The sequence below is a fragment of the Lissotriton helveticus genome, chromosome 4_1 (genome assembly GCF_964261635.1).
Source record: "Lissotriton helveticus chromosome 4_1, aLisHel1.1, whole genome shotgun sequence".
NCBI lineage: Eukaryota > Metazoa > Chordata > Amphibia > Caudata > Salamandridae > Lissotriton > Lissotriton helveticus.
The window spans coordinates 964,731,774-964,759,130 of record NC_136063.1 but is presented as its reverse complement, the minus strand read 5'-3'; the positions used below and the strand labels follow the sequence as shown (position 1 = coordinate 964,759,130).

The 27,357-nt window shown below is 50.1% G+C and overlaps 1 protein-coding gene across 1 annotated transcript in view; it reads right to left on the bottom strand.

Annotated features, from left to right (window-relative positions):
• The window catches only part of MARCHF11 (membrane associated ring-CH-type finger 11), a 196,609-nt gene that overhangs the window by 102,698 nt on the left and 66,554 nt on the right, over positions 1 to 27,357 (bottom strand). The gene's annotated exons all lie outside the window — the stretch shown is intronic.

Sequence of the window (27,357 nt, the reverse complement as noted above, 5' to 3'; positions counted from 1 at the left end):
CTCTCGAGTTTGAAGATGTGGTGGGGACAGGGGTCCATGGGTGCTCCTGAGTGCCCAGAGTTCTTAATGGAGACTTTAGTTTGAGTTGGGAGAGGTTGAGCAGGAGTTCGGATTTGTGTTCATGGATGTGAGCAGGCTGATGCTGTCAATGGCAGAGGGTTGAAGTTTGAAGTTTTCATAGATGACTGAGATCTTGTTGTGGAAGAAGTCCGCCAGGGTGTCACACAATTCTTGGGAAGGGGTGATGTCGTTCTCGGCAGCTGCAGGGTGGGAAAACTCCTTCATGATGGCAAAGAGTTACTTGTTGTGGTTTGTGCTGGCTTCTATGTGGTCTGCTACGGCGTCCTTCTTTGCTTCTTTCAGGAGGCAGTGGTACTGGTTTAGTGCTGCCTTGAAGGTGGTATAATCGCCTATCTCTTTGACGGTGCACCACTTCCTTTCTAGTTGCCGGTAGTTGCATTTGGCAGATCTCAGCTAAGCGGTGAACTAGTTGGCTCTTCTTTGGCTATGGCATGCTTGGCGGGGGAGTTTGTGTCAGCGCATTTTGTGATCCACTGGGAGAAGTTCTTCGCAGCCTGTTCTGGGCGGGATGTTGTGTCTGGGAGGTAGGAGTTGAGAGCATTGTTCCAATGATATGTTTTCCCAGTTTCTGCGCTGGGACCTGGGGAGCATGGTGCCAAAGTTGCTAGGTCCTCTGCTGGTGTGTGGAGATGTGCGGCAGCAGTTGTTATTATCGATACGCCCGGGATTCAGAGTTCGGAGGTCTGCGGAGGTGTAGCTGCACGAGGAGGAAGAATCAGGGTTCTTGGTGCTGGGCGTGGTCCAGGCACGAACAGGCTCAGACGGGCTTACCTTAGGCACGCCTTTGGCTTTCTGGCGGCCTGACTGGGCATGACTTGAAGCCCTTGAGCATTTTCACTTTGCGGCCGTGAAGTACTTGAAGCCCTTGAGCATTTATTCATTCAGAGAGCCAGAGTTTCGTTTTTTTCTCAATTTGCCTTAACCTCTTTCAGTAATAGAAAAATAATCAGTTGTGACACTAAAATCTTAATGAAGTTAAATGCAGTTTAATGAAGTGTTCAAGCTGGACCAGCGTTTTAATGTCCGAGAACCTTCATTACAACTGGGAGTAAATGGGTTAGAAGGAAAATATCAAAGCCTTCAGCCACTCCTAGCTTTTCATACAAAAGAAATGGCACCTTAGGCTTCATAATTTCCTTTTCAGTAACTGATTATGAACTGGTTTAATGTGTTAAGGAGAAAGAGCAGGGTTGTGAGGAAAAAGATGTGTTATAGATAATGGGAGCAAGTAAAGCAGAGGAATAGGGGTCACAGGTGCTAGGAGTAAGTGAAAGGAAGAAGTAGGGGTCAGTAAACCTGGGAGGCTGTGAGGGTCCAAAGATGATTGTTGCAGACGTGTCAGGTCTCATTTGCATATAGTAGACATGGGGTTGAGTGAGTGGAGAACTTTATCTTTTGAAACTGGATTGTACAACAAAATTGACATTGTGTAAACTCCACCTGCAGCGGATCAAAGACTCGCAGCTAGGAAATCCGACAGAAAGTGGAGAAAAACAAAAGAAATTTGAATCTGTAAAATAGTTCTTTACCGGGTACAGAGTGATGACCAGTACATGCATCTAAAAAAAAAAAAAAAGTCTATGAGGTACACTGGACTGGAAAAGAGGGCACTATAGAGCTAGGTAAACAGGACAAAAGCTAAACAGGACAAAAGAAAAAAATATTCCTCCCATGGATCTGCTTTAAAAAACAGATGGAAGGCAAAACTACAGTTTCAGCCCTAGGGGAATGAATCACCCACAGGTTAGCTCTTACCAACCATACTCCTTAAACTATAAACAGGGCTAAATTCAGATTAACACCTCCCCAAAAAGGCACAACAAATGGAAAGCCATTTCGTTCAAGGCCCTTGTCCTGTAGTTAAAGGAATACATCCTCATTGTGTTGTTTTCAAACTATGGTGGCGTCCAACAGCGACCAATAATGATTTCAATAAGTTCGTCCGCAATGATGTTACATTTAGGTTCTGAGCAGGTCACAAATTCCGCCTAAGTCTGAACAACTGGATCACCAGAGAGAATAGTACAGGTCGATGCTGCTCCCTTCCTCAGGGCCAGCAGACCTTAATTAGTTTCGATTTGGTGTGGACTGCATTCTATAACTGCTGTGAAACCACCATTAGACTCCACAGTAAACACAGTGGCATAACAACATATGAAAGTTGTTGTGTGTATACATCAGCCACGCCAGCATCCTAGCAGGTAGTGGTTGCATGCTTATGAGGTCATCAAAGAATGACCAAAGCTGCAGCTGAGGATTACTGGCCAAGCTGGCCTTTCGCTCCACTTTTTAAGACCTATGCTTCAAAATGCTAGCACAGAAATAAGGTGGCAAGGTATGTCCAAGGTGTAATCAGTGGTGGCTGCTCCGATTCTATGGTGGTGAGGCATCGTGGGGGAAACGGGAGACGAGGGTGAGGGAAAAATAATGTTTTAAAAAAAACGTACCTGCTCCTGCGGCCGCCGCCTGGGTGCTTCTCTTCTGACACTGCAGAGGCTCCTAAGGGGCAAGTTATACCAGCATGAGAGCAGCGCTGTGATTGGCCTGAGCGGGCTGACATAATACTCGCTCAGGCACTCCCTGGGCCTGAGCCTGAGCATGAGCCTGGGACTTTTCTCCAACTCGGCTGTACAACCCAGCTGGGTTGGAGAAAAACAATAGTGCGTGTCTGTTTGGCAGGGCTGAGATGGCCGGCAAAATAGATAGGTGCACTTACAAGTGCCCAAACACTCCTGCAGCATGACGCTTAGCAGGATGGCCCCGCCATAACCTTGTCTGGGAGCAATGAAAAATAGAATGTTAATAAAGTGGTTTATTATCATTTTATTTTTCATTGGGGCGACGCTCCTTCACCATAATGGAGGAGCCGCCCTAGTAGGGGTACTGCAAGAAATAAACATGAAAACTTAGAAAAGGGAACAGTAAATATAGGTGAAAAAAGATGAGTATGGAGACCTGTTTAGTACTTTCCAATGTCTGCCTTAAGGTGAATTAGTCACTGTTTTTCTTTTAGAATACAAGGTGTATGGAGAAGCAACGGTTCAGGGGTAAAAGCACTATCACCGTCCTTATTTCACACTCTTTGACACATTTTAATAACTTACTTCACAACTTGGGTAATTTGGGGTCCGATTCACAGAACTAACGTAAGACAAAATCCTAAACTTACTACCATTTTGGTATTCATAGAAGGTACTTACTCATTTTGGTATTCACAGAAGGCACTTCCTCATTTCGGTATTCACAGAAGTTAGGAGTCCTACCTTTAGGACTCCTAAATGCCTTCTGTGAATACCGAAAGTCTTAAAGTTAGCATTTTTCTCAGTTTAGGAGAGGTAAAGTTAGGACTCATAACTTTACTACTCCTAAACTGAGAAAAATCCTAACTTTAAGACTTTCGGTATGCACAGAAGGCATTTAGGAGTCCTAAAGTTAGGACTCCTAACTTCTGTGAAAATGGAAGTAGGTTTAGGATTTTGTCTTTTTTTGACAATCAATTTTATTGGGTTTTGAATTTGAATTCGACAACAAACTGCACCATTTAGAGCTACATAGTTCATTAGCAGGATAGGGGACAAACACATCGCAATGACATCATGGTCACAGAAAAGAAATCCAGAATAGCATATCCACGTACACCTGGAGAGCGGACTACATCATCTCATTTGTCGAGTACCCCAACCCATTTCCCCCACATGCAACGGAATTTCTCGGGGCACCCCCTGGCTACGTATAGACGCCACTCCTGCGCAGCACACCAGTCTACCCCCCGGCGCCAGCACCTTTGAGTGGAAGGGGCTATGTCCAGCCAGTGAGCAGCGATGTCCCTCTTGGCAACCACCAACGCAGTATTGAGGAAGAGTTTCTCAGCCCTGGAACCGCCCAGACCGTCGGTGATGCCCAGCAGAACACGCATGGGACCAAGGGGCACCTCCCAGCCCAGGACCCCTGTCAGGTCTTGTGTTAACAATTCCCCATACCCCTGAAAGGGAGTTGGGGGTATTGTTGAAGAGTGAGCGGTAGATCCGAGAGACTCCACCCCTCTCCAGATCCCCGGTCAGGACTTGCGCCTCAGCCGGGCTATATTCGGGCAGAGACGTGCCATCTGGAAAGTGGGAGCGAAGGGCGTGGCGCAGCTGTAAGTAGCGAAAGAATTGAGAGGGATGGAGGGAATGCCTAGCCTGTAAGTCTTGAAAGGTTCGGATATGGGTACCGCTCCACATGTCACCCAACAAGGATACCCCGATGAGGTCCCATTGCCGGAACCCTGACAGGGTGGCAACTTCGCAAAGTCTGGTGCCACACCACAAGGGAGTGTAACAAGTCAGCCTGCCCACCCATTGAGTATGTTGTAATGATGCGTGCCAAGCCAAGAATGCTCCGCGTGTGACCTTGGGAAGAGCACGAGGCACCATAGCCCCATAAACCATCCCCTGGATAGAGGAGAAGCCCAGGATGTGGAGCTCCAGGCGATACGCCGGGTCAGACCAGCTGCCATTGAACCAATCGTTAATCGTGAGTAGACGAGTCGCTAAGTAGTAAAGGTAGAGGTTCGTCATTCCGAGACCTCCGTCAAAAGGTGGGATTCGGCATTGGGCCAGGGCCAGCCTGGATCTTCGACCCCCCCAAAGGAATTTCGTGACCATGCCATCCATCTCCCGGAACAAGATCTCGTAAAGGAGAGGTGTGTGTTCTGGAGCATGTACAAAAAAACATTTTGTATAGGGCGATCCTACCCAAAGGTTCAGTGGCAGCGTGCGCCACATAAGGAGGTCGGCGCGGATCCGCTTAACCAGCGGGGTGACGTTGAGCTCCCATGCAAGGTCAGGGAGAAGGGAGATCCAAATCCCCAAGTACTTGAAAGGCATCCGCCGAAGTGAAATCGACGACTGCCAATCAAAGCACTCGCGTGAAAGATGTAAGGGGACGAGGACGGACTTGGACGGGTTAAGCCGCAGGCCGGATGTTTGTTCAAAAATGGCCAGTGCCCGAAGACAGAGAGGTCCCGAGCGAGCAGGGTCAGCCAAAAACAGCAGCACATCGTCCGCGTATAACGCGATCTTATCCTCTTCCGCTAGGCCGGGCCATCTCCCGCCAGTCAGGGAGTGGTCGCTGCGGACAAGGCAAGCGAACGGCTCCATAGCTAGAGCAAAAAGGAACGGGGACAGATGGCAGCCCTGCCGCGTACCCCGTCCAATGGGGAAGGGGCGGGACAGCGCGCCATTAACAAGGAACTGCGCCTGGGGACGGCGATATAGTAACCGCACCAGATTGTGGAAAGGTAGGATTTTGTCTTAAGTTAGTTCTGTGAATTGGGCCCATATTGTTTCCCTCAATCAAAAAAACAAAAACAACACACAACATAAACTTTGCTTTCCCAGCTTTAAGTGCCAGCAATATTGCACACTCCATTTCTTAATCTGCCATTAGTTACACAGTTAAACATTCAAACACTGAGGAAAACAAAAGCTTCATATCCGATTCACTGTACAGTCCACACGACAATTTTACTTCCAGCACAATACAATAGGAGGAGCTTGTCAGGGTTAGAACAAAACTGGCAAAATATTCACAGATTGGCTTATCGGAAGAAAACAGCAGCAGTGCTTGAAGTAAAAGAGGTGGAGAAGCAAAGTGATGATAGCTCATTTATTTCACACTCATTTCATTCATTCAATCTTTAGTTTTCCTACAGAGTATATATAGCTGCATCCCTTATCTGTTTGGTGCTTTAGTTAGAGCTGGCACAGGGCCCAGTCTCATCATGGCAGTGGCAGGACACAGCGCTGCATACACAATTAACAACCATAACTCCACTTTAACTGTGCGTTTTTTAGTCAATTTCTGAGGTTTTTAACATTCATAAGGAGGGATAAGCAAAGCTACCCATAACTGCACTTTAACCTTTTTTTCCCTCAGTGATTTTTTGCATTTTTTTGTTCATATACCAAATTCAACAGTTCCATGCTCCCATCCCACCATGGGCATCCAACCCCCACTGTACGCAGCCTTTGGACCTGTATTCCGGGGCCCACACCCAACATGTCGTGTGCAGGAAAACCCTGCAGTGCACAGCCTTCAGGTGGGTTTGCTGTGAGCCTGGTCTGCAGTCAGGCTCTGCACCCAAATGTGTGCGGGTGGCCAATCCTCCACTGCTCAGCAACTGGCCTTTGGCTTTGCCCAGTGCCCAACCCCAGCTGATTATCCAAAACCCAAATGTAACCACTGGCCAAACAGCTGTAGTGCACTAAATTCTTTTTTTTAAGCAACAAAAAAAAATGATTTCAGGATTTGTGATACGTTTGCTGGCTTTGGAAAGCCTAGGATACCAGGAGGGTCTGCAGGACTTAAGAAGGATACAAAATGTACGAATTCGCCATTGAATTGGTGAATCCTATGATTTCTTTGTTTTAAACATTTATTTTAATTCCAACATGGTCCCATTGGGCACCTACACACAGGGTAGGCTCATCCAGCCCCCTTATGCCTTTGGTTCTGTGATATTTCTTAAATCGTTGCCTGGTGCACTTTGCTAGGTAATGGCTGCTTAAATAGAGATGGGTTCCTTCAGGTTTGATTAAACTACAATGTATTATTCAGGAACACGTGAATTGTAACCGAAATTAATTATTTAAACAAAGAAATTGAACATACAAATACATCAGCAATAACAATATTTTAATTTTACATCATATGATCTCAAGGGAAGGCGCAGCAGCTTGTGTACACTATCCCATACTCAAGGCAATGAAACTATGATCATTCAAATGTAGGGACAGACTTCCCAAATGATAGAAAACAGTGCCCCTAGGTCCCTGCTCTTTTCATTCTTCTTGCACATTATTCACATTCAGCCATTAAGCTGTGTTTTCATCAGAAAACAAAAGAATGCTATGGAAGTTTAACTGGGAAACATCATTTGAACCCCACCCACTTTTTTTGGTCCTGCTTGAATTATCTGCAGACAACTTGTCATGCCAAACCCAAATCAGATGAACTTTTTATTAGAAATGTTTGTACATATTTATCTAACTACCCCAAAGGCATAACCATTTCTATTTATCTATCTATCAATCTGTCTGTCTGTCTGTCTGTCTGTCTGTCTGTCTGTCTATCTATCTATCTATCTATCTATCTATATACATACATACACACATATATAATATATATATTTACATACAAGTATATATACATATATACATATACATACTCACAAAAAAACAAAGGTTACAGGCATGTTATAGTTAGGAAGTAGCATTTTAAAAAAACTTAGAAATTCACTGAAAAAACTAAGGTTATAGGGACGTTATAGTTAGGGAATGGAATTACAAAAAAATACAAATTCACTGAAAAAGACAAAGGTTACAGAGACGTTATACCTAGGATCAGGGTTCACTGGTACAAATTCAGTGAAATTCAGCAGTTATAGTTAGCTGAACTAACTATAACTCGCGCCCGGCAATGCACTGCTTATGACCTCACAAATTACATCACTCATGACATGGTCAGTAACATCACTGATGACATCTCAAATGACATCACTGAAAAAAACTAAAGGTTAAAGCAAAGTTATAGTCAGATGAAAATTTTAGTGTTAATGTTAATATACCTCGTGCCCTGCAATGCACAGTGTTGTCATCAATTATGCCATTTCAAATGTTCTAGTAAAGTTATCAATGTTTTTATAGAGTATGTCATGAGTGATGTAACATATGACGTAATTAGCTGAGCATGGTGAGGGTGCAAGTTATAGTTACTAGAAATAACTACTGGTGAATTTCAGTGTTTTTTCATTTAGTTTAAAACATTACTTTGTCACTGAATTTTTCACCTAATGAAATGTCACTTTAACCTTTGTTTTTTTCAGTGAATTTCTAGTTTTTTTTTTACATAAAGCCACCCCCTGCTGCACACGCCTAAAGGCCCTGCATCCATCCCTCACCCAGCAGTCATCCCTATGTCACTCACGGCCTACTGTAACATGAAAATGTAAAAAGCTAGCTATTGGGTTTATCAAGGGGTGAGCATATCAAAATATATAAAGCAGATCTATCATCTGTCTACAAAAACCACTAATATTTTAAATTAAATATATATTTTATTAATTCACACAATGCAATGTTTACTAATATTGATTATTATAAAATTGTTAAATAATTTTTTTTTAAAAGCTTGTCTGTGACTAACTTTTACATAACTTTTAATACTACATTTTGTGGGTGTAGAAAAGTCTATATAAATAATCAGAGACATTTTTTCCCCCTTTCAAATAAGTAAAATTAACATGTCTGAGTTTTCTCATTACATGTGCTGGCCAAGAAAATGTAATTATAAAAACAACCACAAGAGGGCCTTGCACACCAGGTAAAGAGCATAAAGCACCACGACTGCTTTAAAAAATATGGTAAGTTCTCCTGGGGTCATGGATTTAATGATACAGTAGATTTACTGTTGTTTTAATGGTGCTGGGGAAGCTGCTAGATTCTCTGCAGCCTCCAACAGCATTTAGAAAAAAGGCATGATGGTGTTCCTCCCTATTCTGGGGGCACCACCAAGCTCAAACAAATGTACAAAATAAAGCCCTTGCAGAGCATTATGGGCTGCTCCTACAAAAAAGCAGTGAATAATAAATGAGCTGCTCCTGCCCCTGATTATTCACTTTAAAAATTAAATAAAAATACTGTGACTGTCCCAGTGCCATTTGAGACACTCATATATTATTTTTCTTGGGGGAGGGGGGAATGCACCCTTCTCTACGCCTTTCCAAGCCCCAGGGGCCCCACCCCCAGGGGCTGTATTTTATTTAATTAGAGGGGGCACATGCCTCCCCTTCCTGAGACACTAGTGGCCCCAGTGACCACATCGCCTGGAGCCATTTTTTGTTAAGGGGAGGTCTGACACAGTCCCCTCCATAAGCCAGCAAGGACCCCAGGGACCCCATTCCCTGAGCCTATTTGCAGGCCAAAGTATACCAGAAGGCACAGTTGTCTCGTTTGCTGCAGACATTCAGAAAGCTTCCCAGGGGATGCATTCCATCCATTACTTAACATTGGCTTTGTAGTTTGTAAGTCACATTTGCTATCTTCTTTTCATTTGCTGGAGTTATTTGCTTTAGACTGTCCAGCTTGAGTTTGCCCATCTGGTGGAGAATTGCCTGTTAACTGCAACCTCTAAAGTGCTCGTTTTCTGTAAATAGGCTTTTAAATCTTGTTCCTATCTTGTCACATTTGTAGTGCATTCAAAGACAAAGGCCAGGCTCTGTCTTCTGAGGGAGCTTTGTGTTTACTTCTCTTCCTTTGATTTCAAAGTGAGAGTTTGTATGTGGCTATCTTATTTTAAATCACTCCACCCTACCCCAATCTACCTCACTCCACTCCACTCTACCCCACTCCAAACCAGGCTTCTCCACCTACCCCAATCAACCACACTCAAGCCTACTCAAGTGCACCCCAGTCTACCCCAGTCTACCCCATTCCATCCACTCCACAGACTCTATCCCACCCCAATCTAATCTTCCCCACTCCAATGTACCCCCATTCCAATCAACCACAATTTACCCATTCCATTGCAATCGACACACTCCAATCCAACCCACTCCACTCCAATCCCATACAACCCACTCCACTCCAATCTACCCCACTCCACTCCACCATAATCTACCACAATCTTCCCCACTCCACTCCAATCTACCCAACTCCAATGCCCCAATCCACCTCACTCCAATCTACCCCACACCATTCCACTCTACCCCAATCTACCCCACCCCGCTCTACCCCAATCTACCCCACTTCACTCCAGTCTACCTCACTCCAATGTAACCCCCTTCACCCCACTCCACTCCAATCTTCCCCACCTCACCCCACTCCAATGTACCCAACTCCAATCTACCCTAATCAAAACAGTTGAAACCAATCTTCTCAAATCTACTTCACTGTACTCCAATCTACCCCTATTCACCTCACTCCACTCCACTCTACTCTACTCCACTGCATTACAGTCTACCACAATCTAGCCTACTCCAATCGACCCATTCAACTCTACCACAATCTACCTCACTCCATTCAAATCTACCACACTCCAATCCACCCAATCTACTCTACTCCACCCCCAATCTACCCCACTTCACCCCAATCTACCCAAATCCACTGCACTCCAGTGTACCACACACACCACTTCAAGCTACCCCACACAACTCCAATGTAACCCACTCTACTCCAATCCAATCTACCCAACTCTACTCCTTCCATAATCTACGGCAATCTACCGCACTGCACTCCACTACAATCTACCCCAAACTACTCAACTACACTCTACCCAAGTCTGCCCCTCTCCAATCTACCCCACGCCACTTGAACAACTTTTAGCCATGCTGAACAGCGGCCACACTGGTGTACAACATGGTTAAAACAATTGCTCTTGCATAAGCTAGATCTATTGGCTTTGCCAATGCTTATTTAAAATAGGAGGAGGGGCACGCGCCCCCCTCACCGAGCCAGCAAGGGCCCCAGGGATAATTTAATGGGAGGGGGCGTACTGAGAATGAAAGGCCCCGGGTATCCCATCCACTGGTGCCTCTAGTGGGTGCCCACCATGGACACCATTGGAGGAAGCAGGGAGAGCCCCACGGCCCCACTTGGCTCTCCAGGCCACACCATACTAAGAATATTTTTAACTGCTCCAGCCGGGCGGGAGCAAAGTGGAGTTCGGTGCCCATGAGAGAATGCGGGAGGGTTTGCCCACACATTCCCAAGCAGTGTTTTGTATCACACCCTGGAGTTGGGTCCTGGGGCGGATATGAGCACTGGGAGAGGGGTATGAAGCCCCCCTTACTTTCTTCTACTTGTTTGGCCCCAGGGGATGAGGTCCTCGGGGGCCCAGTTCATGCCTGGGGAGGAGCCCAAATGCAACCCTCCCAGTCTTAAGGCATTAGGCCTCAGGCCCATAAGTGGCTCGGAGAGGGAGGGCACGTGCCCCTTTCCTTTTATCTATATTTGACCCCAGAGCATGGGGTCCCAGGGCCCTGCATGGCTGGGAGAGGGAGGCCCCACTCACATTCCTCTCCCCATATTTAATCAATTATTTAAAAGCATTTTCTTTACTTTTTTAAGTCACTATTCAGAAGGAGTCATGCAGGATCGCAACGTTTTTCATTTTTTTTTTGTTATTTTGGCTTCGTGGGTCCCAGAGGGCTAGAGGGTCAGGGTATCCCTATCCTGATCACATTATATAATGGCTTTCTGCAACATTTTACCTCATGGTGAAGAAAAACAAGGCTCTCACTCCTGCAGGAGCTTGACTCCCATGGGAGTGAATTAGCCCAAGGAAACAATGCCCCTGAGCCAATCAGAACATTCTATTTTTTTAAATTGGCTTTGAGGGACTCTTGCAACAACTGTCCAGATATACAAATATTTGTGTACGTTAATTTATCGGAAACAGCTGAATGCACTTACACAAAATCACAAAAAGCACGCTTATTGGACCAATATCTCGCTTCCTGCCAAATATGTAATTCCTTTCTGCAGTTTTGTCGTAGCACTTTACAAAAAAGTCTATGGAAAATGCATGGGAATTTTACATTTTGGAAGCCCCCTTTTTTCACAGCCCCGGCTTGACAGATCACCATAAAACTTTCCAGGAAGGTGCAGAAGTTAATGAATGCTTTTGAAAAAGTTTCGTGAAGATTCATCAAACGGTGGCAATGTTATTAGCAAACCAAAAAAATCTCTTCTTGAGGAAATGCAAAACTAACTATAACTACCCAATGGCGATCGCCACTGGGATAGATATTTATTTATAGATTTGCAGATGGCTGGGTCAAAACTGGGGTGGCGAAGGCAAAAGAACGATGGATTTAACCCAGATCTTTTGATTGTGGGAGAATGTTTGCATTGTCAGCATTCCGTCCATCATTTGTTTGCTGTAATAGATATTTATTTATAAATATCTGTGAATCAGCTTTACAATCCATAATTTGCACAACTGCCGTGTAACCCATGGCACGCATACCAAATGCAATGCTAATGACCCCACGCTTGACATGAAACAACAACAAGGTGATGGATGGAATGCTTGAATTGATCTCACCCATTTTTCGTTCATCTAACCACTCTGGACAAATGCTTGCTTGATCTAAATGAGTACAACCCCTCTCCTCCTGGACACTCAGCCCCGAACTGCCAGGTGAAGCTCTCTCCAGAAGGGACCTCAAGCAACCCCAAACCAGTTTCACACTACATGAGAATCATCATTAGGGGTTGGCTTGAGTTTAATGACACAGTGAGCACAGGACCCAGGTCCAGGTTTAGCATCACCCTTAGGGTGTTAACTGCAACAAGGTAACGGATGGAATAGTTGAATTATTCTCAGCCACTGGCAGTTGCTTGGAATCGCATTCCAGTCCATCATTTTTCATCCACCCCTTACCGGATGGCAAATGCTCACCTTATGCAAATCGGTACCGGTCCTGCTACTCATGGAAACGGCTAGGCAAAGTCCCCTCTATAAGGGGCCAGACACGGATCCTGTACTCACTATGCCACTGGGACCAAGCTACACCTGACTGGTGAACCCCAATCAGGACAAAACCAGTCTTGGATTGCTTGTGTTCCGATTAAGAAAGGACCTGGCTTGGCAGTTGGGGCTGGACTGTTCCTATTGGAGCAGGACCAAGTCTGATTTGAATATTGCTGGGTCTAATCTGAGGTGGCATTGTAGGAAAAAGAACAATGGTCTGGAATCTGAACATGAGCGATACATACATATTATTTTAAGTCCCTACCCTTGTTATTTTTTATGGCAAGTTAATTCAGTACCAGTGGTTGGTCATGTTTTGTGTTGGGCTTACTCCAAGTCTAAGCTGGAGTACAATTACAACTGTTTTCTGTCCTTTTTGGCTGCAGTAAGTTCAGAAGTGCAGTTTGTGAATAGGAATTGGCTTACTCTTTTGTGGGTGAGTGAATTTCTCTCCTTAAACCCCTCCTTAATCCTCCACAGACCAATCACATTTAAGGGCCCATTATGATGGCGGGCGGATCGACCCCGCCGGGCCGGCGGTAGCCACCGCTGGCCTGACGGTGCGATCCGCCCGCCATCCATACCTGAAAGACCCCCTGCCATATTAGTATGGCTGGGGGGTCCGCGGCGGACGGAAAGACTGTCCACCCGTCGATTCATCGACCGGGCGGAAAAGAGGCATATATGGTGGCGGTGTCTGCAAGACACCGCTATACATATTGCGATGCAGACGCAGAGCAGCCTTTCCATGGCAGCGTTGCCATGGAAAAGCATGCATTTTTTGGGGGGTACCTATGGTACCCCCCTCATTGCAATGCACTACGTGGTGCCTGCCATGTAGTGCATGGCAATGCTGTGCACAGTACTTTTACATTGCGAGTGGGTCTGCAGCCAGAAGATCCACCTGCAATGTAAAAGGCCAAGGATGCGCCCGCCACATGCGGGACCGCTGCAACTTTGGAAGTCGGTCCCTGGGTCCCTTACGATGGCGGGCATACTTTGTCCGCCCGCCATCATAATAGGCCCCTTAGTTCTACACATTCCCCATTTCCTAGCCTCTCTCACATCCCACCCACATTCACCACACAAACATGTATACTTGAGCAGAGAATCCGCACTTGGGGTTGAGATCCACACACAGAAAGGAGAGCAGAGGCTGAGACCTCAGCATGTAGGTTTGCAAATAGCAATGCGAAGTACATGGGTAGTACTACTGTAATACTAGTGAATGTACTACACAATGCAGTCTGTGAATAGGTCTTAAAGTATCTAATACATGCATGTGTTACTATCTTCCATATCAGCCACACAGTCTCTCCACTTCACGTATCTATCTGGTCAGGTCTGCAAAGGCCTTCAATAAACATAGACAAAACTCTAAACCTTGCTCACACCCCTACCTGGGAAAACCAGTCATCATGTGCTTGTCTCCTGTCAGTTTACATTCAACTTCACAAACTTCCCCTTCCTTCCCCAGTCCTACATCAACTCAGTACAAATCATATGCAAGCACAGGGTGAGAAATACGACGCTTGGCTGTCCTCAAAAGGGGCCAAGTGCCAGCCCCAAGTCAGCTAAAGTCTGACATATTTGGGGAAGGAGAGATGGGGGCCTGTAAGGCTGCCATGTGGCCCCTTGAACTTCCTTTACCAGGAGGATTTCCCTTGTGTATGCATTATCCTCCTTCAGAGTCACTACTTAGTTGTTCTCTATGGTCTTCAGTCTCTTAAGCTATACCCATGATTTTTGTATTTGTACACACTTACTCTAACTTATGGGGTGGCGTCCAGTTTCCACAGCCTCAACCCAACTGAGGAATTGTTTCCTTAACAGTCAATCTTCCTTCTAAAATAGCTTTGTCCATCAAGAATCAGCAAGGTTTCCCCAACCATCCAACTAATCCCATCCCTTCCCTGGGGACAGGGAAAAATGGTAGCTTTTGGAGAGCAGCCAAAGGCTTCTCAGAGAGGTAGTGTGGAGGGAAAGAGCTCAGAACTCCACAGTCAAATAACAAACACAATAATTATGTGTTCCAGACCCGTGCTTATCTTAGTAAAAATAAAGTACTTTCATTAACATGGTCCAACCTAATAAAACACAATTCAATGAGGCACAGATGCAAGATTTTGATTGCAAATAGCATATCTAGTAAAGCAAATTACAAGCAATGTTCCACTCTCCCATTCTAGAGGTGGTATACAAGAGCGGCTCGTGAAGGTAAGAGTGATGGGGTGGTGGGGGAGGGTGGGGGTGGCATTCGATATTAATTTCCCCATAGGTCAGTCTCTTGTACTCGTACCTCATTAGATAATAGTTTTATAATCAGAACAAGGTCTCTGGAATGTCCTTGGACTCTTCAGCAATGTCAGTACCTGCGTAACAACCTGCATGTTGCAGTGGGGTTTAGTCATGAGGTCCCTGCTGTTATACGGCACGTCTGGCCCCACCTTTTCCTAAGCATGGGCAGCGGGTTTTGTAGACGCTGCATTAATGCCGGGGAAGAAGTGGTTCAGGCCCAAACAAAAAACACCACCCAAAGGAAGGTGAAAAGCCCATCCAAAAGATTGTTGCCAACCTCACAGGAGTTTCTAGGATGACTAGAGCTGGTCTCAGGGGGCCTTGATGGTAACTGGGGTCACCCTCTAGAGCAGTAAGGAACTTCCTGAGCTTCTGGCAGGACCGATGTTGTACGTGCGGGTGTAAGCAGGTGTGGGTCTTCCAGAAATGCCTCTTCACCTCTGGGAGAAAGGCATTAATCATCACCACTCTGGGTCTCAGAGGTTTCCTTGACACTCTGTGGGGTATCATCTACACTGATCAATGAGTAATCCTAGAATCATTTGTGTCTGGTACATTCATCCTTTTACACTGCTTTTCAAGAACGGGATCACCTATGCTCTGTCCCGGTACCTGTTTGACTTGGTTTCCTTGTTTGTGTATCCTTCCTTTCCAGAGTAGACACTCTTTGTCTTCAGGTAATGGTTAAGCATCAGGGGCTGATGAGTGGAGTTTCCAAGAAGAGCACACATAACACTAGTATAAAGAGTGAAGTACTCACACCTGGCAGCTATTAGCCTTTTTGGAAGCAGCCACTCCGAAAGAACAAATGGCAGGCCCCAACCAAAAACGTTCACTCTGTCCCTAAAAAAACCCAAAAAACTGCTGTCTCAATCTCACCACACCCTCCATACAGACTAACTGGAGTGCTCCAAGAAGTAACTAAAGGAAGGGTCCCACAAAATAGTCACTCCTGCAGGGAGCCATGTTATCCATGCCCCCGCAATTCAGAGTTTTTTGTTCAAATCTGTTTTTATTGTGAACAAAGCGATAAGCCTACAACCCCTTATCGAGGCCGGCCGCGCATATGCAAGTCTGTAGATGTAGTTGACCAGGGGAGATGAGATCCTTAACACAGCGCCCTGCCTACAACCCCCGGGGGGGCCGGCCGCGTGGCTTAGGGGAAAATATAGCAGAAGGTGGTCATGCGCTGGCAACGCGCCGCTGTACGGGGGGGGCGCGTATGGGGGGGAGAGCAGTGGTGTCACATTTTCAAAGGCCCAACAGGGGCCAAACTGTCCCAAAGAGGGGCGGAAGCCAGAGTGGCAAGCAAGAAAGAAGAAAAAGTCGGAAGTAGAAGAGCAGTGGTGTGGCGGAGAGGGGCTAGGGGGGCATAGCTACGGTCGCCTACAAGAGGCGTAGAGCGCAAACCAGCACTGGGGGGGGCAACTAAGGGCCTAGTCTGCTTGGGTCAGCAGGAATGAGGGCGTCCTCGAACAATTGCAGAGCGCGGAGCCTGGGGGGCATGTGGCGGGCATAGCTGATGGAGCACAGGTGACGCACGAGGGGTTCCCACACTGCCTTGAATCGCACCCCCCTTGATTGTATCCGCGCCGTGAGCAGCTCCATGGTCAGGACCTGCCAGAGGCGCACGAACCAGGAAGCTATCGGCGGTGCCTCAGCCCGCTTCCAGTACAGAGCAATGAGTTGCTTGGCAGCGCCTAACATGTGGAGGGTGAGGATCCAATCGCTGCGCGTGAGTGCTCTGAGTGTGGGGGGTCGGACGCCCAGCAGGAGTGTGCAAACCTCTTCAGGGAGGGGAAAACCCAACACCTTCTTAATGTGACTAAGGACCTCCTTCCAAAAGACAGCCAGGGCAGGGCACGACCACCAGATGTGCATGAAGTCACCAGTCGCAGTGCTACACCTCCAGCACAGCGGTGAGGAGGCGGGGAACATTTTGTTGAGACGCAGGGGGGTGTAGTACCATTGCGTTAGCATCTTGTACGCGTTTTCCCTCTGTGGGATACTGCGGTAGGTTTTGGGAATGTCACTCCAGAGCCTAGACCATTGAGATGGCGTGAGTTCAGTGCCAGTCGCCGTCTGCCACTGCCTCTGGTAGGGATGCGCGGGAGGGGTGAGAGGGTGCTGCAGGATATTGTAAATTTGGGAGATAAGCCGTTTCAGTCCCCCGAGGGAGCGTGCCAGCTTCTCAAATGGAGTATACTCCCTGGAGGCAGCCTGAGACATGTCGTCTCCCGAGATCCAATGGCGCAGCTGCGCATATTGTAAGCCAGCGGTTAGGGGGAGGTTAAATTCTTCCCTGCAGTCCAGCCATGATTTAGGGGATCCACCAAGAAAGAGATCCCCTGCAACCCTGCAGTCTCCTTGCGTCCAGCTCTCGAAGGCTAGGGTCCGGGCAGCAGGGGGAAAGTGCGGGTTACCAGCAATGGGGGTATGCGGAGAGGGGAACGTGGTTAAACCCTTGGACACTGCCACTCGGTCCCATACCTCAAGCACCGTCCTCGTGGGGACCGCCATATACGCACTCCTGGAGCGCGCTACCCGCGGTAACCAGGGCAAGTCCCATATGGTGCGCCCCGTGACCACTCGGTCCATGTGGAACCAGTGTTTGTCGCTTTGTCGTGCACCCCATTCGATCACGAACCGGAGATGCGCCGCCCAATAGTAGTGGAGGAGATTCGGGCAGGCGAGGCCACCCCTGTCTCTCGGTTCCATGAGGACTTTTTGCGAAAAACGAGGCCGCTTACCTCCCCATATGAAGGACGTGAGGTCGCGCTGGAGGTTCCTGATGCAGTGGATCGGGATCGGAGTGGGGAGGCACTGGAAAACATAGAGAATGCGGGGAAGGACCGACATCTTGACCGCATTGAGCCGCCCCAGCCAGGATATCATCAGGGGCTTCCATTTCCGCAGGTCTGCCAGGACTTCTTTGCGGCAAGAGGCCCAGTTTCTGGAGGACCACGAGTCGAGGTGAGGCGTGATGTCCAGACCCAGGTATGTAATGTGGTCATCCGCCCAGCGGTAGGGTGCGATCTCCTTCAGGAAGGAAACCTCCTCCTCGGGGATGGTGAGGTTGAGAGCCCAAGATTTGGTGTGATTAATTTTAAGGCCGGACGCCTGCTCAAACAGTGAGAGGGCGTCGTGCACCGCTGGGAGGGAGATCCGAGGGTTCGTAAGGGTAAGGATCAGATCGTCCGCAAATAACGCTACCTTGTTGGTGCGTCCCCCGTGGGGGATACCGTGAATGTCAGGAGCGCGTCTAATCAGCTCCGCCAGCGGTTCTATCGCTAAAGCGAACAGGAGCGGCGAGAGCGGGCATCCCTGTCGTGTTCCCCTGTGGATTGAAAGCGGCGGCGTCAGTTGGCCATTGACCCGAATTCTGGCCTGTGGTCCGAGGTAAGGGGCCATGCACCTGGAGATCATGGTAGGGCCAAGACCCAGTTTCTTGAGAACCGCCCGCAGGAAGGTCCAGTCGACCCGGTCGAAGGCCTTTTCCGCGTCCAGGGAGAGGAGGCAGGCCGGGATTTTCCAATGGTGCACCTTTCCCACCAAGTGCGCCAGCCTGCGGACATTGTCGGCCCCCTGTCGATCTCGAATAAATCCCACCTGGTCCGGGTTCACCAATCCCGGCATGAGCGGGTCCAGCCGTTTGGCCAGGATCTTAGTGTAGATCTTGAGATCGGTGTTAAGGAGGGCGATGGGGCGGTAGGAGGCGCAGAGGCCGGGATTCTTCCCGGGCTTGGGGATCAGGGCTATTTCCGCCAGACCCATATCGGGGGACGGTCCAGTGTCGTCAGAGAAGGAGCCGTAGAGCCGCAGCAAATGCGGGCGGAGCTGGGTCAGGAACAGTCTATAGAAGGCCAACGGCAGGCCGTCCGGCCCCGGGGTTTTCCCCACAGGGAGGTCCTTGACAGCTTCCGTTATTTCCTCCTCCAGCAGAGGACCCTCCAACGAGGCTGCGCACGCCGGGGACAGTGGAGACCCCTCGAAGTCCGCGAGGACGGCCTCCCGTGCCTCCGCAGAGGTGGGCTCCTCAGCATACAGAGAGGAGTAGTAATCGACAAAGGCAGCCTGCTTGGCCCTCTCAGAGGTGACACTAGTGCCATCCTGCCGCTTGACATTGGCGATGTGGGCCCGAGCGGCACGCGCCCTCAGCCTGCCGGCTAGTAGGCGACCTACCTTGTCCCCCCCCTCGTAGTACCGCTGCTTGAGCGCTAGCAGGGAGTGCTCCGCCTTGTTGGTGCGCAAGGTGCGGAGTTGCCCCCTGAGGTTGGCGAGAGTCCTCTTTGACGCCTGCGAGGGGGTGTCCCGGTCCCGGGCCTCTGCCAGTTTGATCTCGGAAGCCAGGTCGGTCTCCACCTTGAACGCTTCCTTCCACCGTGCCACCGCCAGGGAGGTGATGTGGCCCCGAATGGTGGCCTTGAAGGCATCCCAGACCGTGTGGAAGGGCAGGTCGGGGGTGTCGTTGACGGCGAAATACGAGTCTATGGCGTCACGGATGCTAGCGGCGTCGTCTGGGTCCCGAAGGACCCTCGGCGGGAGCACCCACCTGCGTTCACAAGTGGCGCGGGCCAGGGGATCCTGGAGCAGGAGTTCCACATGGGCGTGATCCGACAGGGAAATGTCGGATATAGCGGCTGCTAAGGAGTCGCGGGCTAATTCAAGGGAAGTGAAGAGGTAGTCGATCCGGGAGTACGTCCGGTGGGAGTGCGAGTAGAAGGAGTAATCCCGGGTCCCCGGGTTGTGATAGCGCCACACATCCACGAGTCCCAGGTCGATAAGTTGCGTCCTAAGGGTAGAGGACATCGCTCCCGCACCGTTGAAGGGGGCTCCCGCACGGTCTAGCTCCGGGTCCCAAACAAGGTTGAAATCTCCGCCCAAGATCACATTGGCCTCGCCCGGTGGGAACTGATCCCGCAGAAGTGCCTGGAGGTATTTGTCCTGCGACTGGTTGGGCGCATACACACAGCCTAGAGTGAACCGCGCACAGCCCATCTGTACCGAGGCTCGGAGGAACCGCCCGTCAGCGCTCCTGAAGGGTTTCACGGGTCCCCGCCGGATGCCAGCCCTGCAGAGAATTGCCACCCCCGCTGTCTTGGTGTCAGAGGATGCCCAGAACTGTGTGGGGTATCTAGGGTGCGCCATGCGTTTGATGTCCCCCCTGAGAAGGTGTGTCTCCTGGAGGAGGATAATGTCAGGGGAGTGGTGTAGGAGGTAGCGCCATATTTGCTTCCGCTTATTGGGGGAGTTGAGCCCTTTGACGTTGAGGGAGAGGACCTTCAGGGGTGTAGGAATGTTCGCTGTCATAGCACTAAGGGGGAGTGAAGTCGCGCAGGTCCCAGCTTAGCAGACACCCCCGCAGAGAGAGCAGCGGCATCCTCGTCTCGCCCCCAGCGCGCCAACCCCCGCAGGACCCACCATGCCGCTCCTCCGTAAGCGCAGGGGGAGAGTAGTAAGAGAGGGCAGCGTGAAGGAGAAGTAGGAGAAGAAAAGAGAGAAAAAAGAGAGGAGGCACAGGGAAGAAACAGAACTAGAACAGGCCAACAGGGCCAATACACAATGTCCCAGGTACCGGACATCCTCTACCCGAGGGTTTGGATGAACTCAGGAATGTCACTTCCTACAGGACAAAGGGGGGGGGTGAAGATGCGGGTAGATGGAATGAAGTTGAGTCGTCTCAGAGTCCGTGCACCCCGCTGCCTCAAGGTAGTCCGGGGGGGTGTCGAGCCGTGGGGTGTACATGGTCTATGCAGATGCCTATAGAGCGCTGGGGCTCAGTGGTGCGGCTCATGGCTTGGTAAAGGTAGGGGGCATCGTCCAGCCCGTTAGAACCCCACTAGTGAGAAGGGGGGGCCCTACCCCCAAGAACAGTGGGGTTAAATCACCATAGTGCAGGAGGACAGACCAAAGTGTCCAGGGGGGAAGGGCGTGTTTAGGGCAGTTCGGGTCACCGTAGCGATGGTTAGCTGCCTTCCGGGGTCGAGGGGCGACCCCCACCTTCAGAGCCAGAGGCGACAGGCTGGGAGGTCTGCTCCTCGCGATCGCCCTCAAGAGAGCGGATGTGCGCTATGATGTCCTGCTTGGTCTGTGAGGTAGATAGTGCGTCCACCGGGGGCGACCGTCGACGTTTGCGCACAGTGGACCATTCTGAACGCGGAGGTGCCTTCTCCGAGTGGGGGGGGCGAGTCGGGCTGTGGTCCGGGGATTCCGGCATGCCTAGCAGTTGTGCCGCTTCACGATAGGACCTGAGGGCCCTGCGTTTGCCCTCCCACCTGAAGATGAGCGCAAAAGGATGGCCCCACTGGTAGGAGATGTTGAGGGCCCGGAGTCTCTCGGTGACCGGGCGGAAGACCTTCCTTCTATGGAGTGTGGTTGGGGCTAAGTCCTGGAAAATCTGGATCTTGTGGCCCTCATACCGCAGGTCCGGGTTGTCCCTAGCCGCCTTCAAGATGGCCTCCTTCTCGGTGAAGTAATGGAGTCTGGTGACGATGTCGGGCAGGAGGCCCGCTTTACCTCCCGCTCCAAAGACTCGGTGTGCGCGGTCGAGGCGCGGCGGGGGGGTGTCTTCCTCACCCCACACCGCTTGCAGGAGTAGGGCCACGTAGGCCATGGTATCAGTCCCCTCTTCTCCGAGTGGCACACCCCGGATGCGGAGGTTGTTGCGGCGCCCCCTGTTTTCCAGGTCCTCCTGCTTGATCTGGAGCTGGATATGTTGCTCTTCAAGGGTCGCCACTCTCTGCCAGATCTGCTCCAGGTCCTCGGTGCGGGAGTCGACCGTCTTTTCCAGGCCGTCGACCCGGTCGCCAAGGTCGGTGACCTCCCTGCGCAGTTCTTTGACGCATGTATGGACCTCCGTCCTGAGGGACCCAATTTCCGTCTTCAAATCGGCCATGAAGGAGGACATGAAGGCCTGGGTCACCGGTGGAGAGTCGGCCGGCGGCGGGGGTTTCCCCCCTGCCGATGCGGGGACCCCAGAAGAGGACGGCGAGCCCGTCTTGCCCCACATGGAGGCCACTGATGTACCCCTTGTTGTCGTTGGTGGGGGTTCCGGTTTGTTCCCCTTGCCGCGGGTCATGGTCCACGTAGGGCGTCGAGGGATTGCGGAGGGTAGGGGCTGCTGATGCGCGTATCCCTCGTACCTTGGCGGGGTAGAGTCGAGTAGCCCGAGCCGCTCGTTCAGGGGGCAAGGCCACGTGGTAGAAGATGGCGATGGGGGGTGTAGGCTCTACAAGCCCGAGGCAGGGTCAGAACATACTGCTGAAGGCCAGGGTGCTGGAGTGCTGCTGGTGCAGGGAGGGGATGGGTCCTCTGGGCAGGCAGGGCAGTGTGCAGGTAGGGAGCCGTCCGCAACAGGTGTCTCAGGGCTCAGGGCTCACAGGCGGAAGGTCCCCGATAGCTTGGGGCGGGATGCGACCACCCGCTCTCACCTGGTGAAGGGTCTGCTCCCAGCACAACGTTCAGGTGGACCCTCAGTCGTGGCCCGCGAGCGACCAGGAGGGTCCCCTTGAGTGTCCCAGCAACAGCAGGCCCAAGGCAGGGGTAGCCGGTGTTGGCGCTGGTGTTGGCTATGGCGGGGGCCCCCCGGAGTCTCCGCAAGCCAGGCAGGGGGCTGCTCCGATGATAGGTCGCTAGGCTCAGCAAGGCCTCAGGGGCGGATCGGTGTGTGGTTGGATCCTGCAGTGCCGGGGTCCTCCGAGGCTGGTCTCACCCACACGTGGGCCCCGGTCAGCCCCTCAGCCCGCCGGGATGTCCAGGGCAGCAGGGGGCACGCAAGCGGGGGCCACCTGCGCCAGGGAGCCGGCCCTCTGCCTCCAGGAGCGCCGCCGCCGGGGGTCAGCCAGGGGAGGTAAGCGGCGGGCAGACCCGCGCCCGGGCCTCACCAACGCCGGGCCCCTCCAGGAAGAGACAGGGGGAGGGGGGATGGCGCGCTGCTGCTCACCGGGGTGTCCCGCGTCGGTGGTATCGCTGCCAGGCCTCTCAAGCAGGGGGCCTCCGACGGTCTCCGCAGCCCAGGCCCGCCGCTCCCGCCAAAGCCGGGGCCTCGCGTGTGTGCGGCGTCCAGGCAGCCGCCGCGTTCCCCGCCGGGGGTAGCCCGGCTCCAGCTCCAGTCGCCTCGGTGCGTAGGGCGGCAGCAGGCAGGTCCGCCAGGGGAGTATGGCCTCAGGTGGGGTCAGAGAAGCTTCGATGCCGCACTCGGACCGCCCCGCAGGTCCACTCCGCAGGAGCCGGCCAGGACGTCTGGGCAGCAGACCTTCAGTCAAGATGGCGGCCAGGGAGCCGATCGCGGCGGGCCCGGGGCTTCAGCTCCAGTCGCCTCGGTGTTTAGAGCGGCAACAGGCAGGTCCGCCAGGGAAGTATGGCCTCAGGTGAGGTCAGGGAGGCTCCGATGCCGCACTCGGACCGCCACGCAGGTCCACTCCGCAGGAGCCGGCCAGGACGTCTCGGCAGCGGACCCCCAGTCAAGATGGCGGCCAGGGAGCCGATTGCGGCGGGCCCGGGGCTCCGGTCGCCGTCAACACGAACTTGCCCAGCCGCGGAATGCCACCAGAAGAGATCGTTGGCAGTGCCAGCAATGGTTGGAGGGTCCCCAGGGACAGAAACCCCCCGGTATCCGCTGAAACAGGCTCAAGTAGGCAGCGGGGCAACGGAGCTCGCACGAGACGCGACTGTTCACATCGCTGTCTCGGCCACGCCCCCTTCAGAGTTTTTGTCTCAGAAATGCTAGCAATACACAATGCCAGTCTGTCAGTCTACATACAACCGTCATTTTGTGCAGCTTTTAGTCAGTGAAAATCCAAAATGGATTCCACTGAGACAGATTCCATACGCTCCATTGGCTCAATCTACAATCCACCTAATATCATGCATTTGTACTAGTCATGCACAAGGAATGCAGCCAACAAAAGCCAGATATATAACTTGGGCAGACCTTTGAAGATGTGGCCAGTAGGTCACCTGTCAATGTTGGGGACAGGGAACAAAACCTGCCCTGCAACTAGGATTCAGAAATGTGTTGCCATTGCTGCCAAACTTATCTCACCTAGCACAAGGGCAGTAGTTCAGTGTCAAAGTGAGGTCATTTGTGTTTTATTGTGTATTATTAAAAGTGTGATGTCCTTTTTAGGTCTCGCGCCTAGCGTTGCAGTGTGCAGCATTGCTCGCGCAGCGCAAGACCTCTTGTACGGCTTTAGAAAGCTACTCACACGCTTGTGGGTTTGCTTTCCCTGCCTGGCATTGGCTTTCGCATGCTTTTTTTGTAAAAAAAAACAGCACGTGAATTGGCAAAGGTGGGCGCATGTCCCGCCTTTGCTCCGCCCAATTCCACCGGTGGCCAGCATGCGCAGCAGCGCGCATGCTGGCCACCGGTGGGAATGGGCGTGCCTTTGCCCCCGCCCCTCTGTGGTGAGAGCGCACCACTGCTCGTTATATATTGTCCTTTCTTAGCTTCTCTGATTACATCCTCGGTTCCCAGTCAGCGTCACTTCGCCTCTGCATGTTTGTTATTTTCACAAGACCTCCTAATGATTTTCGTTAATTTAAAATCATGTCTCCGTTGTTGTAAAATCAGCAAAGATTTCGTTCTAGAAACTTCCTTCATGCGTCGCGTCCTCTTTTCCTGCTGAGATGTGTGTGTAGATCCTCGAGGTGTGCGCTCGCGAGTAGTTCTCACCGGATTGAGACAGGGAGAGCCCACGCACTGCGGCATGTGGTTCTATGTCTGTGTGTTTATCTATTTTGGCACAATGTCAGAGGCTTTACCCACATGCACCAACAAAAGCATATTTGTGCCGGTCTTGACTTGCGAAAGAAAGGATTAGCTGCGAACAAAAACAAATATGAGACACCGTAATAGCTTGGCACAAATAACGCATTCCACGTCAGAGGTGTAAAATGTCTCAGTTGCTACATTCGGGTCGGCAAAGAGGATGTTCCAGCAGCCAATGACGAACTTATATTGTGAAGCGAGTTGGACTGCAGGTGAGGCTCGGTTCCGGGCAAAAAGTATGTTTCCAAACGCAATTGATCAACCTATTATTGGGCCATGTAGGATTGTGAAATGTAGTGAAAGCAACACATGGAAGTTATACCTGAGATGACAACCTGAGGTAAGTTATTCCTGACACGGCCGTGCGACTGGTGCAACTGCACTGGGCGCTGACTTGGAGGGAGCTGTGTTTTGCAAAGACTTTTTTTTTTTTACAATAGCGATCGCTTTCGCAATCGCTTCCAGTGCCGCTTGTTAAATGTGCTTCAAGGTCCTGTCACTAATTCAAATACCCTCTTCCGGTGCATGAAGCTACGTTAATTTCATGATGTTTACGTAGCCCCTTCCATAAGGTTAAACAATCGCCGCCATCATCGCTTTAATGAAATGGACTCCACTGATAAAGAATGTCACTTTCATCAGTAGGAGCACCGCTCGCACGTTTTTTTTACGCGCGAATTCCGAAAATCATATCTTAATTGCTTGTTATTCTTCTGCTGAGCGCGTCCCCTGATGTGACCTATGCTTTCTGACACGGGCTGTGCGGTGATGAGAATGCTATTCCTGTAAATCATGTTACTGGTACAACTTCTGCGTATCACAATAATGTTATCACCGAGGAGCAGGTGCCCGAGCCCACGCTTCACCAAGGCCTTGCATTTTTAAGTAGAAGAGTGTAGAGATATGACCTGGCAGTCGTGGCGAGCGAGAACAGATGCAGCCTCGCCATTCAAAGTGCCTTTAATCGCCAGATAGAGGCCGAGCTGCACCCAATGCAGATTAAGGAGACAGGCCGCAGCAGCCTATGTTAGGGCATGCCCCAGGAGTGGATTCCCCAACAGGACCGAGGTGCCAGCCAGCACAAAGGCAGTCGTTGCTCCCGACAGCATCGCGTAGGAACATCATATTCCCGTGGGACTCTTAGACTGAGGAACCTGCGTCTAATGTTTTATCACTACACCTCGTACATGTTTCTTTTTGCAACGAGGTAGGCCAGTCTGCACTGCTCCTTTAAGGAGCTTTGGAAGCTAGAATTATAATAATGTCTTCTCAGCTGACTGTTAACTACAAGCACGTACGCGGGCCCGCGCTCACACACTACACAGTATACAGTATTAATATTTTCATGCACGCATTTTGAGTATTGTAAGTCCTAATTTCACGCTGTTTATAGTCACATAGTCACTGTCACACACAATCCAAACACATCTCTGATGTCGCACAACAATCATTTTCTTTGGCCTAGATATACAGTTTTATTCAGATTACTAGACAATGACAACCTGCTCAAATACAAAACGTTCAAGTCATTAACGCACACACGCCCGGTAAGGATAAATACCAGTTTAATATAATTTAAATTTACATAAAAATCATAAATATAACATGTTTCAAAAAGCTGTTTTAGCTTCAAACACGAATTTAGGAAGTAATGGCACCGGCTACGTCACAAGGAGGAGTCACTATTACTCCCGCGAGACGTTCACCGTGCATCGCTGTAAACAGGTATAATACTCATAACAGATTTGCATACTGGATCAAATAAAACTAGAACAGTTTATTTGATTGGCGTAACAGGTTTCTTTAATACACTGCCATTATTAGGTAAACACACGTTTAGGATTCTTGCCTGTATTCCCTCGCTCACAATAACAAGCATTTGCAATGCAATAGGTCAGGCATTATTAAAGTTTGAGCTAGTGACATTGCTAAACAATGCAACACCAATAGCTCAAACTTTAATAATGCGAGACCTAATGGATTGCAAATGCTTGTTTCTCAGTCAGTCACCACCCATGACCTGGTGGTGGCAGACAGAAAAAACAAAACAATAACCGCAACACCCATGGAAAAAAACTCCTGGGATGTGGGGTTATTAATTGTTTGTTTTTCAATATCAAACTCCCGCCGTGGGGGCTTGTTTTTGAAAAACAAAAACTTTGGTAAAGCTTGGTGAACAGTTGTCAAAACTGCTAGAGGCGTCCCCCAAACCTTTTGCACCTGGATGGGAACCACCATGACGGCGGTTCCATCAAGGTACAGAGATCATTGGTGAATAGGCAGTGATTGATCCACAATCCGGTGTACCACTATCAGTCAGGGTGGTAGAGATAAGTCCTCCACCACCCTGATAAACTGTACTCTGGTCCCCAAACTCTAGATCAAGCCCTGAATATGGGAAAATAAAGTGCAGTGTGAGACACTGCTTTGAACTTTTAGCTGACATAGTTCTGCTTATTTAAACTCAGAGGGGAGGATTCATTGATACATGCATGCATGAAAGATGGGAAGCAAGGGTGAGCTTGCCGTGTGTGCTGATTAGTTAATTAATTCCAAAGATCAAAAATTTACATTTTAACTCAATCATTCAAATTTAAGTCATCCAACTTTCCATCGATAACCATCTCTGAATCCTGTCTAAAGTACATGTGTGAGAGATCATCTTTTCTATGCTAATGTGATGATCTGGAGTG